This window comes from Panthera leo, chromosome B1 (genome assembly GCF_018350215.1).
Source record: "Panthera leo isolate Ple1 chromosome B1, P.leo_Ple1_pat1.1, whole genome shotgun sequence".
In the NCBI taxonomy this organism is placed as follows: domain Eukaryota; kingdom Metazoa; phylum Chordata; class Mammalia; order Carnivora; family Felidae; genus Panthera; species Panthera leo.
This window is the reverse complement of record NC_056682.1, coordinates 138019831-138035063: the sequence shown is the minus strand read 5'-3', so window position 1 is coordinate 138035063 and position 15233 is coordinate 138019831. Positions and strand designations below refer to the sequence as shown.

General features: G+C 38.0%; 1 protein-coding gene across 6 annotated transcripts in view; it reads right to left on the bottom strand.

The window, feature by feature from the left end:
* The window catches only part of RASGEF1B (RasGEF domain family member 1B), a 642397-nt gene that overhangs the window by 437965 nt on the left and 189199 nt on the right, over positions 1 to 15233 (bottom strand). The window lies entirely within an intron of this gene.

The window sequence follows — 15233 nt, the reverse complement described above, 5'->3', positions numbered from 1 at the left end:
ACCGATTTTCTGGATTCCCAATCATTTCCTATCCCCAGTTAGAATCACATTTCACAGACTCCATAAATAGCTCCTTAAGAGAAGGAAATCCCAAAGGAATGAAAACTAAAGTTCCATTAAAGAACATTTTTCTCACCTTGCCTCAGTCTACAGACTTGTCCTTAAAAATGTTTAAATCTAGGGTCAGACTTTGGTTCAGGTCATGATCTCACAATTCATGAGTTTGAGGCCCACATCAGGCTTTCTGCTGTCAGCACAGAGTCCTCTTTGTATCTTCTGCCCCCCTCTCTCTCTGCCCCTCCCCCACTCACATACACTCCCTCTCAAAAAAAAATAATAAACATTTTTTTAAATATTCAAATGTAGCAAAATTAAACTCTTACTGCTGAAACTGTAAGACCCAACAGGGTCCCCTCAAACCTAGAATCTGTACCACACAATTTAGCACCAGATAACTGTATACTGTTTCCATTTGATACTTTTATATGTGTTGTTCTCAGTTTCCATCAAGATTGTAAACTAGGTAGCCACCATCAGATCTCACATTTCCCTGCTATCCAACAACCCACCTCACCCACCAAGCACATAGCACATGCTCAATAAGTACTTTTCATACAGCCCTTTCATAATGATGGCTCCAATAGTGAGGAAGAAAGCCCTTGACCCTCCCAAAGCTGAAACCAAAGCAAAGGTTTTGAAAGCCAAGAAAGCAGTGCTGAAAAGTGTCCACAGTCACCAAAAAAAAAAAAAAAGAAAAGAAAAATCCATGCATCATCTACATTCTGAAGGCCCAAGACAATGAATCTCCAAAGGCAGTCCAAATATCTTCAAAAGAGCACCCCCAGGTGAAACAAGCTTGACCACTATGCCATCATCCAGTTCCCCTTGACTACCAAGTCAGCCATGAAGAAAATAAAAGACAAAAACACTCTTGTGTTCATTGTAGATGTCAAGGCCAACAAACACCAGATCAAACAGTTTGTGAAGAAGCCCTAAGATGTTGACGTGGCCAAGGTCAACACACTGATCAGGCCCAATGGAAAGAAGAAGGCATATGTTTGATCAGCTCCTGACTATGATGCTTTGGATGTTGCCAACAAAATTGGGATCATCTAAACTAAGTCCAGGTGGCTAAATCTAAAGTATTTCACCATTAAAAAAAAAGTAATATTCATATACTTAAGTCTGATTTCAAAATAAAACCCAAACTATTAGATAATAATTGCAAATTACATTCTGGAAGACATTTCACCAGATATTCACACAGCTTTCTCCCTTATTTCATTCAGCCTCATGCGCATGTAACAGCCCCTCCGAAAAGCCTTCATTGACTACGTAATAGAGAACTTCCTACCACTTTCTATCACCTTATCCTGATTTCTTTCTCTTCTTAGTACTGCCTGATGCAGTGTTGAATATACTCCCCACTATAGTGAGAGCTCCATTGTCTTTCTTAATACTCACTCTCTTATCCCCAGGGCCTAGAACACAACCTGGTTCATAGTGACACTCAGTAAGTAAGTATGGAACAATTTGTGAATGAATTAAATTTGTACCTATACACACACATACATACAAATATATATAATTGGCTTTGCAAAGGTTTAACTATAATACAAACTTTTATTTTTTAATTTTTATTTAGGCTTTATACATGAAAGCCAAATAAATTTGACTCCATTAACTGACCACTGTAAAAAGCCCAAATACCACAAATGTATAAAGTAAACCATTCATCCACTCTAAAGGGAAGCATCCTGAAGAGCTTGGGGCATAGTCTAGAAACTTCTGTATATACATACAAGCCTAACAAATGATAACCAATGAGTAAAAAGCTGTAAACTTTTAATCTTTTTAAATATAATCCACTGAAATTTAATGTTTTGTAAATATAAAGAATTCTAAGAAAAAGAATCATTTTTTAATCTTTAGGTTTTAAATATTTACTCACTGAGTCTGTTTCCCCACCTGTAAAATAGGGATTAAAAAATAACCCATGGGATTGATACATGATTTAAATGACAAAATATATTCTAAAGTATTTAGCACAGTGTCTATATATTAAAATTTAAAAATAGATGATAGATAAAAGATAAATACGTTCAGGGACCAATGAAGACCCAAGAGAAGGACCTACCCATGACAGTGGAGGATAAAGAAGCTGCTTAGAAATGATGGTACCAAATTCTGAAGGATCACCAGGCATCAGTCAAACCTAGGAACTGCAGGCTGAAGGTCATTTTAGGTTGAAGGAAGAGTATGTTCCTGACATAAGAATTTTAACAGCTGGCAGCCTAAGAGAGGGAACCATGTTTGCAGAAACATCTTGAAGGGCTACTCTGCAAAGGGAAGGTGAAATCACAAGGCAAGGAAACTCAAAACAAGGTGGAAGCTGAACAAAAGGTGAAGCAAAACTGCAAATGGGTGAGAGCAGAGACCTAAAGAGTGAGAAAACAGAAAACCTGGCAACACAGTGAAAACCCTGTTTATAATTAGTTCAGTCTACAAGCGAGCTCCATTTTACATATAACCACAAAATACTGTCACCCACTTTGACTATTCAATAAATTTCCCAGGAAGAAAGCTATCATATAAATCTTATAAAGACTGAACTTCGGTAATTTGGAACGTTGCAAGAGTCAGTCACTAGGTTAGTTTTCTTTTGCTGCTGTAAGAAATCACCACAAACTTAGTGGCTTAAAACCATACAATTTATTATCTGACAATTTTAGGGATCAGAAGTCTGAAATGGGTCCTCAAGCTTATGTACTTTCTGAAGGTTTTGGAGAGAATCCCTTTCCTTGACTTTTCTGACTTCCAGAGGCTGCCCACATTCCCTGGCTCATGGCCCTGCACCGTTCCAACCTCCTCTTCCATTGTCACATCTTCTCAGACTCTGACCCTGCTGTCTCTCTCTTATAAGGACCTTGGTGATCGCACTGGGCCCACCAGGATAATATAGTGTAACCTCTCCATCTCAAGATCCTTCACTTAATCATATCCACAAAATCTTTATGCCATGTAAGGTAACATATTCAGTTTCCAGAAATTGGGATATAAGCATCCTTGGAAAAGCCATTACTCTGCTTACCATAGTTTCCATTTTGGGAAATCATGTCACTGACAATAACATTCTTCATGGGTTTTGAGTGACTAATATAAAAGCTCTGTATCAGACTGCACAATTCGCCATCCCATTCTCAATGATTCTAAAAAGAGGTAAACATATCCGACAGCTTTTTATGTGTCTGGTGTGGTCCTGCCCAAGAATTTACATTTGCTTCATTTATTAATTCACTTTCCTTTTATTTCTTCTTATACAATTAGAGAATTTTATTTAAAGTGTGTGTAAGTAGGTCATATTGTCCATACAAATAGTAAAGGAGTCGTTACAAAATGTTAAATATTTACTGCCAGAGGGGGTTATTGGATTTGGTAGGACTGAGAGCCCCTGAGTTAGAGGGTTGATCATTATTTTTAGTGCACTGAGTGCTCCTGGAAAATCTACCAGCTGTATTACAAGTCTGGTTGCAGCATTAGCAGCAAGTCTGCAGCTGAAGGTAATATTCCATCAGAATTAGGCCACTAAAGTAAGCAGATGTGCTTAGAGTGTACTGCAAATCTAACTAGCCAATTCTTACCTCTCTTTCTTACCTCTCAGACACTGGACACTTCTTGGCCAACCCTCTTGGCTCCTGACCCTCTGCCTTCAGCCCCAGGGGCATGAAGAAACTGACTGGAGAGTCAGTGAAGGATCACAGACCACTGGGGTCTTTACAGTTTCATAAAACATCACAGAAGGAAAAACATGGCTCCACTGATGAGCACCCTTCCATTAAAGCAAGAGGAGGCAACATGGCCAGGAAAAGGGTAAAAACAGAGAAAGGACAGGAGGACAGGGCAACTGAGGCTGGGAAGAGAGACCCACGAAACTGGGAATAAGGGCCTGTCAGTCTATTTCAGGTTATGGGGTACACCTGAGGCTATCTGTTAAGCTACGGATGTGTAGAGAATTATGGGGAAGAACACACAGTAAGGAAGCAGAAAACAGGCTGGAGTGACCTCAGATGAACTCCCAGAGACTGCAGCAGCATTTCACTACAGCTCTAGCACTGAGATACATGGGTCCACTTCAGCAGCAGGGAGCCCTTGCTCTCCATTCTGAGCTTGAACTTCATGCAGAAACAGTCTCTTCCTCTTTACTCTTACCTCTACAATAGTTCATTATCCTGGTCTCACAGTCTTTAGGTTTCTGCCTCTCCCTGTATGCATACATATTTCCTGATTCTCTCTCTCTCTCCCCACTGCCTACACTCTTCCTTCTTCTCCCCCTCCTCCTAACACTGGCTGGGACAGAAACCATGTAGCATAGGAAAACCAATAAGCTATATCTTGCCATCAAATTAATTCAGCTCCCCCAAGTCAGTCTACACATGGCTACTCTGAGGTCATGAACCTATCCCTATGCAGTAGGAATACCAGGATAGTAGAGTCATCTCAACATCCACAGAACTTGATGATCTAACTGTAGGCTGAGCCATCCCATAGTACTCTGAACACAAGCAGTTTCTGGATACAAGTGCCTGGATCCTGGCTCTATCCATTAATAGCTCTAACTTGAACAAGTCACTCAACTTTAAGCCTCAGTTTTCTCACCTAAAAAATGGGAAGAAGGATGGGAAATAATAGAATTTATCTCATAAAGTTGTTTTACATATTAAACTTTTTTAAAAAGCATGAAAGGTACTTAGCTCCATACCTGGCATTGGGTAAGTATTCCTAAGTGCTGGCCAAATTTCAGCCTGTTGGCCAACAAGACCATTTTATACATCATCAATTTTTTTGCATTAATTTTATTTATAAAATATTGTATTAAATGTTTTAAATCATGCATCAAAGTACTTATCATGATTGCTAAGTTTTTTGGCACCCTCTTAAACTTTGTATCTACCTTACTTCTCACATCCTAGATCTAGACCTGGTCATGGCAGTGATGCTGTGGTCCTGGAACCATCAGCTCAGGCAGCAGCCCCCAGGAACCCTACAATTTGCATATTAATGTCTAGATTTTCCTTGCCACTCCTGCTTTTGTGGCCTATCATATTTCTCCCTCCTGTTTTATCCCTATGTTGGTTTGTCTTGTGATCACATTTTTGATGTTTGAGAATATTTTTGTTTGCAGCATTCATGTTTTGAATAATGTCTGGACTTGGACTTCCATCATTATGTAGGAAGCTAGGATATTCATGTATCAGATTCCTAACTTTGGTTCCATTTTAAAGGATAATTATTCTTAGTTTAAACAGAATGAAGAACTACTGTAAGTCAAGGATCTGATGGGAAATGCAAGACTTATGAAACCAAATTATCTTTTACCAGAAAGCCTTAAATATCATAATACATAAGAAAATCTGCTTCAACCAAAAAAAAAAGTTTAAAATTACTCTTTACTAAAGGTTAGCATGTTACTAAAACAAATTGAACCCTAATTAATTGCCAAATAGAATGTGTTTGCAAGAAGACATCTGGAGTTGATCTCAACTAAAATATCTATATGAGGACTTAAAATGCCTCAAGAATAGAAGAAGCATGATATCCAATAGACTAGAGGTCAAAAACTCAAATATCTCTCAGGGTCATGAAAACATAAAGAGCATAAGTTGGAGGGTATCAGGACGACAATGGGACAAAGTGAGGAGGAATGTGGTGAACTGGAGGTGCCTTGCCCTGTTCAGAGGAGAGTGGCTGCTCAGCTAGGGTTGATTATTGTCATTTGGAAATCATGCTAACTTTCCAGGTATTCCAATATTTCAGGACAAGCTCCAAATCTAGGTATTTATGTAAAAACACTCACATTTAAATATATTGGCTCAGTATTTTTAAAAATCACTCAAATGGAGTTCCAGTTCAAGATAGAAACATAGGAAGATTCTAAACTCACCTCTTCCATGGAACACAACAAATTACACCTATTAATAGAACAATTCCTTCTGAAGAAGAACAGAGGGCTGACTGAACAGCTACTGAACAACCCAAAGACAAAGAGAACAGCAAGAGAATAGCAAGAGGGACTGAGACACGATGACAAAGGGAACCCCACCCCTACTACCAATGGCAATGAGGAGAGACAGAACTGAGGGACCAGGAATAGATCCCTCTGTCCTCAGGCACAGGAAAAAAATACCCATGATTTGAAAGAGCAACTAGCACATAAGAGACAACACAAACTCTGACAAGGAACGGAGGAGCTGCAGGAAAGTTTTCCAGGTCAAAAGGACTGGAGAACAACATGGTTTATGTTCCCACCCCTGCCTTAAAAGCCTAGACCAGAGCAGGGTCCTGACACCATAACAGGTGGGTCCAGTCCTCTCAGTGAGCTTACAACTTCAGTGAGCCTGGGGTCCACAAGCCCATACCAGCCCTAAACATGCTGAGGCACAGAAAAAAGGCCATGGCTTAAAAGGGTCAAGGAACCGAGAACATGCTCTCCCCTTCCACCTCAAAAGCCCAGACTGGAGCAGGATCTGGCCACCATAAGGGGCAGGTTACAGGTGCCATAATTTCAGGGTCCTGAGGCCACAACTGGTGGGTCAGATTGTCACAGAAAGTTTGTGACCTCAGAAAGCCCAGAGTCCAGAAGCCCACATCAGCTGTACTGTGGTGCTGGGACACAGAAAACAAGCCATGGTTTTATGGGACTTTTTTGTGGGTCTTTTTTCGTTTTTCGTTTTTAATTTTTTTTAATTTTTAATTTTTTTTTCTTTTTGGTTTTGTGCTTTTCTTGTTCTTTTCTTTTATTATCTTTTTAATTTTATTATTTTTTTCTTTATTCTTTCTATAAAATGCCACTGTTTAAAACAGTAACTAGCCTATAAGCCACGGCTCCAACCAGCCAGCAAAAGTCACCAAGCACACACAGTCTGCATAGGGGACCATACATGACACCACTCCTTCAACTTTAAGAGAAGTAGCCGTTTTGCTTACTCCATTGAAACAAATACATGAAGTCAAACGAAATATGGAAACAGAGAAATATGCTGCAAAGGAAAGAATAAAAAAAAAACCTCAGAGAAAGAACTAAATGAAACAGAGATATGCAATATACCTGATAAAGAATTTAAAGTAATAATTATAAAGATACTCACTTGGCTAGACAAAAGAATGAAAAGAACTCAATGAGACCTTTAATAAAGAGATAGAAAATATTAAAAAGAACCAACGAGAGTTGAAAAATACAATATCTGAAATAAAAATACAATACCAGAGGGAATCAACAATAGATTAGAGGATGCAGAAGAACATATCAATCATCTGGAAAACAGGGTAATGGAAAGCACATAAGCTGAACAACAAAAAGAACAAAGAAATTGTTTTAAGGAGGATAGACTAAGAGATCTCTTGGACAATACTAAACAAACAAACATTCACATTACAGGGGTCCCAGAAGAAGAAGAAGAGAGAGAGTAAAACGTGTAGGAAGCTTTTTTGAAGAAAAAAATAACTGAAAACTTCCTAACCTAGACAGGAAAACAGACATCCAAGTCCAAGAAGCACAGAGAGTTCCTAACAAGATGAACCCAAGGAGATACACCATGGCACAAAATAAGTGTCAAAGGTTCAGATAAGAAGAGAATCTTAGAAGCAACAAAAGACAAACGAAAAGTTACCTAGATGGAAACACCTATAAGGCTATCAGCTGATTTCTCAGCAGAAACTTTGCAAGCCAGAAGGGAGTAGCATGATATAGTCAAAGTGCTGAAACAAAAACACCTACAATCAAAAATACTCTAGCAAGGTTATCATTCAGATTTGAAGTAAAGGTAAAGAATTTCCTAGATAAACAAAAGATAAAGGAGTTTATCACCACTAAACCAGCATTACAAGAATGTTAAAGGCACTTAAGGGGAAAAGAAATGGCCATAATTAAACATAAATATGAATTAAAAGGTATAAAATATGACAATATACACATAAAGTGTGGAGAAGGGAGTAAAAAGGAATTAAAAAAAGTAAAAAGAAAGAAAGAACATTTTTTCCCTATTTCTGTTTTTTTAAGAATGTATTTGCACTTGAACAGTCATCAAATTAATATGCACTGCTACTTAGGATATTATATATGAACTTCATGGTAACCACAAACCCAAAACCTATGACAGCACACAAAAAAATAAAGAGAAAGGGGGCACCTGGGTGGCTCACTCGGTTGGGCAGCTGACTCCAGCCCAGGTCATGATCCTGTGCTTTGTGGGTTCAAGCCCCATGTCAGGCTCTGTGCTGACAGCTTAGGGCCTAGAGCCTGCTTCAGATTCTATGTCTCCCTCTCTCTCTGCTGCTCTTCCACTCACACTCTGTCTCTCTCCCTTTCTCAAGAATAAACATGTTTTTAAAATAAATAAATAAATAAATAAAGAGAAAGAAAGTAAAACAAAACAGTATAGATACTTGTCAATCACAAAGAAAGAGACCAAGAGAAGAAGAAAGGAACAAAGATGGACTAAAAAAAACCAACCAGAAAACAAATTTTTAAATGGCAATATGTACATACCTATACATAATTACTTTGACTATAAATGGCCTAATTGCTCCAATCAAAAGACATATAGGAGTAAAATGGATTAAAAAACAAGACCCATCCATATGCTGCCTACAAGAGACTCACCTCAGACCTAAAAGGCACAGACAGAAAGTAAAAGGATAGAAAAACATTCACCACACAAATGGAAGTGGGGAAAAAAAAAAAAAAAAAAAAAAAAGCCAGGGTAGTAAAAGTTATATCAGACAAAATAGACTTTAAAATAAATGCTGTAACAAGAGACAAAAATGAGCATCACATAATGATAAAGGTATCAATCCAACAAGAGGATATAACAATTGTAAATATCTATGCACCAAACATTGGAGCAACTAAATACAAAAAGCAGGTATTAACAAACATAAAGAGAGAAAATGATGGTAATAATAATACAATAGGGGACTTTAACAGTCCACTTACATCAATGGATAGATTATCCAGAGAGAAAATCAGTAAGGAAACAATGTATTTGAATGACCCATTGGACCAGATGGACATAATGATATATACAGAACATTCTATCCAAAACAACAGAATACACATTCTTTCCAAGAGTACCTGGAAAACTCTCCAGAATAGATCACGTATTAGGCCATAAAACAAGCCTCAATAAATTTAAGAAGACTAAAATAATACTATGCCATTTTTTCTGAACACAATGGTATTAAACTATAAATAAATCACAAGAACAAAATTGGAAAACCTTGAATAGCCAAAGCAATCCTAAGAAAGAAGAACAAAGCTGAAGATACCACAATTCCAGATTTGAAGATACACTACAAAGCTGTTGTAATCAAAACAGAATTGTACTGGCACAAAAATAGACACAGATCAATAGAACAAACCAGAGACCCCAGAAATAAACCCACATTTACATGGTCAATTAATCTATGACAAAGGAGGCAAGAATATACAATGGGGAGAAGACAGTCTCTTCAGTAAATGGTGCTGAGAAAACTGGGCAGCTCACTGTAAAGGAACGAAACTGAACTACTTGTTAACACCATACACAAAAATAAACTCAAAATTGATAAAAGACCTAAATGTGAGACATGAAACCACAAAAACCCTAGGAGAAAACAGAGGCAGTAATTTCTCTGACATCAGTCATAGCAGTATTTTTCTAGATATATTTCCTGAAGCAAGGGAAACAAAAGCAAAAATAAACTATTGGGTGTCTCTGTCTCTCTGTCTCTCTATATATAGATATAGATATAGATATAGATATAGATATAGATATAGATATAGATATAGATATAGATATAGATATAGATATAGATATAGATATAGATAAAGATATAGATATAGATAGATATAGATATAGATATAGATATAGATATAGATATAGATATATACACACACAGACATACATATATACACATACACAAAGCTTTTGCACAGCAAAGAAAACTATCAATAAAACACAAAGGCAACCTGCTGCATGAGAGAAGATATTTGCAAGTGATAAATGATATATCTGATAAGGGGTTAATATCCAAAATATATAAAGGACTTCTACAACTCAACACCAAAAAAGCAAACAACCTGATTTGAAAATGGGCAGAGGATGTGAATAGACATTTTTTCCAAAGAAGACACACAGATGGCCAACAAACAACCTGAAAAGATGCTCAACATCACGAATCATCAGGGAAATGCAAGTCAAAACCACAATGAAATATCACCTCATACCTGTTAGGATAGCTACAATCAAAATAAGAAAAAAATAACAAATGTTAGGATGTGGACATGAGGAAACCCTGGTACACTGTTGGTGGGAATGGAAGCTGGTGCAGCCACTATGGAACATAGTATGAAGGTACCTCAAAAATTTAAAAATAGAAATACCATATCATCCAATAATTCCACAATTGGGTATTTGCCCAGGGAAAATCAAAACACTAATTCAAAAAGATACATGCACCTTTATGTTTATTTCAGTGTTATTTACAGTAGCCAAGACATGGAAGCAACCTAAGTGTCCATCAATAGATGAATGGATAAGGAAGATGTGGTGTATATACACGATAGAATATTACTGAGCCATAAAAAAAGGATGAGATTGTACTATTTGCAACAACATGAATGGACCTAGAGGGTATAATGCTAAGTGAAATAAGTCAGACTGAGAATGACAAATACCATATGATTCCATTCATAAATGGAATCTTAAAACATGAATAAACAAACAAAAAGCAAAATCAGAACTAAAAATACAGAGAACTGATGGTTACCAGAGGTGAGGGTTGGGCAAAATTGGTTAAAGAGAGAGGGAGGTATAGGCATCCAGTTATGGAATGAGTAAGTCATGGGAATAAAAAGCAGAGCATAAGGAATATAGTCAATGATAGTGTAGTAGCAATGTAATGGGACAGATGGTAGCTATATTTGTGGTGAGCACAGCATAATGTATAAACTTATCAAATCACTAAATTGTACACCTGAAACTAATATAACATAGTGTGTCAACTATGCTCAAATTTTAAAAAATCACTCAAATGGGCAAAACATACTAAGCTGTTAATGCCAAATCTCTGCATAGAGATTGTCTATGAATGAAATGTATATATTTTCATTTTTCCTTCTGAAATCCTACCTAAAGCATTTCTGAAAGATGGAAGATTTTAATTTATGTAAATTGAAATACCTTCTTTTTGTTAACCTAAAATAAAAGGCCACTTAGAGAAAGCTATGGACACAAAATCAAAGTTTTGACTTCAGAACTGTCTGACACAAGGGTATCTAGATCAATTCTGAGTTGAAGTGCCATGAATTTTTCAGAGCTCATATTCCCTTCAATTACAAGAAGAAATTGCATTGGGGCACCTCAACGGCTCAGTCAGTTAAGTGTCCAACTCTTGATTTCAGCCCAGGTCATGATCTCACGGTCATGAGATCGAGTCCCATGTCGGGCTTCACGTTAACAGCATGGAGCCTGCTTGGGATTCTCTCTCTCCCCCCTCTCTGCCCCTGCTCCCTCCTCTATCTCTCTCAAAATAAATAAACATTAAAAGGACAGAAAGAGAGAAGAAATTGCATTGCACTTGGATTGCTTTATGGACCCTTTGTGACATTTCCTGGTATAACCTCACCTAATCTCCTCCTACTACCAGGTTTAAGCTCAATAGCTCTCCTTGTAGACAGACTGTCATTCTGAAACACTGGATTGAATTCAGGTTAGAAAAGCCCATTAAAGGACCAGCTTGAAGAAATACCACAGGAGGATTGGGTAGTGACCATATATAATATTTAATAAGGAGAGCTGTACTCAGAGGCATTATTGTTTTTCATTTGCTCCAGATATATATGGCAGATGCTTTGAGCAATCCAGCTCAGGCCTCACTCCCACAGAATTTATACGAATATCATTTGCTCTTCGATAAAAGGGATTCTTAGAACTGCTGGCCTACACCACCCTTGAAGCCAACTCTTTTGAGTTGGAGATACTAGGCTTAAACTTAAGTAAGTCTGAGTATACATTGTGTCTTTGGAATGTCTCAGGGTATTGGAAAATTAAGGAAGAGAAGACAGGAATGAAGGAGACCTTTGACCTGAGTCACAGGACAATGAGACACAGAGGGACTACAAGCTTTGGTTAGACTTAGATTGCTCTTCACCAAGGCAAGGGAAAAGAATAGCAATAAAATGAAAAGTGAAATGACTCCAATACCCATTTAATAAATGCCATCACATTAAAAACCCACGACACTCTTCCCGAGCCTCAGCCTAAGGCTCCTATTTTCCAAATACCATTCAGTATAACCCAAGTTCAGGAGGGGGGAAGAAAGCACTAGACAGCCCGTCCCCTGGAGCTCATGGCAATAGAATTTGACCTACATTGCTGAAATGCCTGGTTTGTCCTTCTGGGTTTTTTAAGGATACAATTCACAAATGAGATAATTATAAAGGTTACTGTCAGTGTGTCTGACACACAGTTACTGATCCTTTGAACAATATTCAACTGAAAAACTTCCCTCTTTCTAGAAAAGTAAAATAGCATTTTTAAAAACCAAAACAGAAATGCGAATTCAGGTGTCTTTTATTTTTAATTTTGTTTTTCTGGAAAAAATAGTAGGCTCTCCTAGAGTTCCCCATTGTTGTGAGACTGTAGAGATGATCTCCATCTCTTTTAAATTCATCTTGCTTGTTTTGTCATTTTTTATTTGGGCTGCATCTTCCAGAAAGCCACTTGGTATCTTTCACAGGCCATGGAAAGATAACACAGATGAAAGATAGTATGGGCTCCACTTCAGGGATTCTGATTTCCTTCCCATCTCCTGTCAGGACCTTCAAGGGGAATTGCCACTACCAGAAAGCAGTGACCTTCAATTTCCCTTAAGCTAGATTCAGTGTTCAGATCCTCGCAGCTACGTAAAAGGCCCAAATGACTCTCTCTGATGCCAGTGGGAACACATGAGCAGACAGAATTTTAACTCTTGGGTGCTCATATTCTGGTTTTTACTTAACTTGCCCAAATCTAGCTGCTTCATTAAAAATTTCTCTGTACTGTTGTTACATAGTGTGTCTCTCTTTCCTTATATTCTCCCAAGTGGGGCGTAAATCATTCTCAGGGACTCTAGAGGCTCCATGCGTGAAATACACAGCCAGGAACAGGAAGGACACTTGAGAAAATACACAAGTTGAAGCAGGTACTCAAAGACAATTGAGCAAAGGCTGTGAGTCATTTTGGGGAAGAAAAGAAAAAAGAAAAATTGATCCAGCAATCACACTCCTTGGTATTTACCCAAACGAATGAAAGATGTATGTTCACGTAAAAACCCACACATGAATATTTATAGACGCTTTATTCATAATTGCCAAACCTTGGAAGCAACCAAGATGTCCTTCAGTAGGTGAGTGGATAAACGAACTGTGGTACATCCAGACAATAGACTACTGTTCAGCACTAAAATGAAATAAGCTACCAAGCTGTGAAAAGACATGGAAGAACATTAAATGCGTATTATAAAGTGAAAGAAGCCAGCCTGAAAAGGCTACGTATTGTATGATTCCAACAATATGATATTCTGGAAAGGGCAAAACAGTGGAGACTAAAAAGATCAGCGGCTGCCAGAGGCTGGGGATGGAGACCAGAACAGGTGAAGCACAGAGGACTCTTAGGGCAGGGAAACTATTCTGTAGAACACTATAATGGCAGATACACGTCATACACTTTTTGAAATGCATAGAATGTACAACACCAAGAGTGAACCCTAATGTACACTATGGGCTTTGGGTGATAATGAAGCATCACTGTGGGGTCATCCATCATAACAAATGTACCATGCTGTGTGTGAGGGGTGGGGATTGAATGGAGGGCATAGAAGGGCAAAAGAACACTGCTGATGGAGCATAAAGATAGAATTAGAAAATGAAAATAATACCACAGGAAATGTTCAAGAGTCTTTTTTAGTCTTTACCGGGAAAACCTAAAAGCTACTTCTCCAGGGACCTGAGACTAACACAGGGCTCCATTATTGTCCATAACATGGTTTACTTAAATATACTCAGGTTTACTCAGATATAAACATTTAGAAAGCTCTCAGACACTAGGCACCATAGAGGAGGAGGTAGAGGAAAGGTACAAATACTAACAAAACACAATTTTTGTTTGGAGGAAAGTAATAGTTCTGTGGGAAGGATGGACATTATGCTCATAAATAAGGAGGCGGGTGGGGAATGGGGTGGGAGGAAGAGATGATCATGGGCTGAGCAACAAAATGCCAACCTCAATGCTCCAAATTAGAGGACTGACTCACCACCCACTGTATACATTTGTGACCCTAGATCATCTAATCATTTAATATATCCTCCAGAATCCATCTTACAGGTAAACGATGTAATTTTAGAAGCAAGGATAAGATCTTTCTACCAACCCAAAATTGTTCCCTCCTTGCTAATGCCAGAAAATTCTACCCCTTCAACTCCATTTCATTAGCTCTATCACCTATTAAAATGCAAATACTCTTAGGAGAGATTAGACTTTAAACCACATAATTCAAGTGTAACTTACTGTGAATTTATTTATCAGATCTGCAGAGATGGCTTTAATAGAAAAAAGGATATATGTAGTAAACTCAAGATCCCTGAACACCAGAGAAATGTTTGGGCAGGAGACAAAATATTTAAAACACTCTGTTAACCTTAGGCTTTGGCAGTTCAATTTTCTTTCTGATTAAAATCGAATGAAAACAGTGCAACCACGGAATGTTTGCAAAGCAACCAGAACACTGATTGTATGCTATTTCTATTACTAATATTGTTATTAATCTTGAAAAGATAATTGGGGAGTAGGAAAGTAAGTTTTGTGGGAAAGAGACAAAAGAGTCTTCTATTTATTTCAGCCTCGCTCACTGACATTCCACACTGGGGTAACAGAGTATTTACTTGCCAAATGAATGGCTACCATGCTAGCCTCCACGACAGCTTCGCCTTAAAATTCTGGCCAAAGCTCATATATAAAGCCCTTCCCTTAGTTCCTTAGGGATACCAGGATATATGGCACTTTTAGGCAGACAGAAAGTAAACACAGAGAGGAAATAAAACATAAAAACAACCCAATTTTTATGGGAGAGGTTCCTGATACTATCTCAGCTGCTTCCAGGGCTCTGAGGCCTTGCCTGTTCCCAGGTCCTGTCCCCCAGTCTATCAATCATGCAAG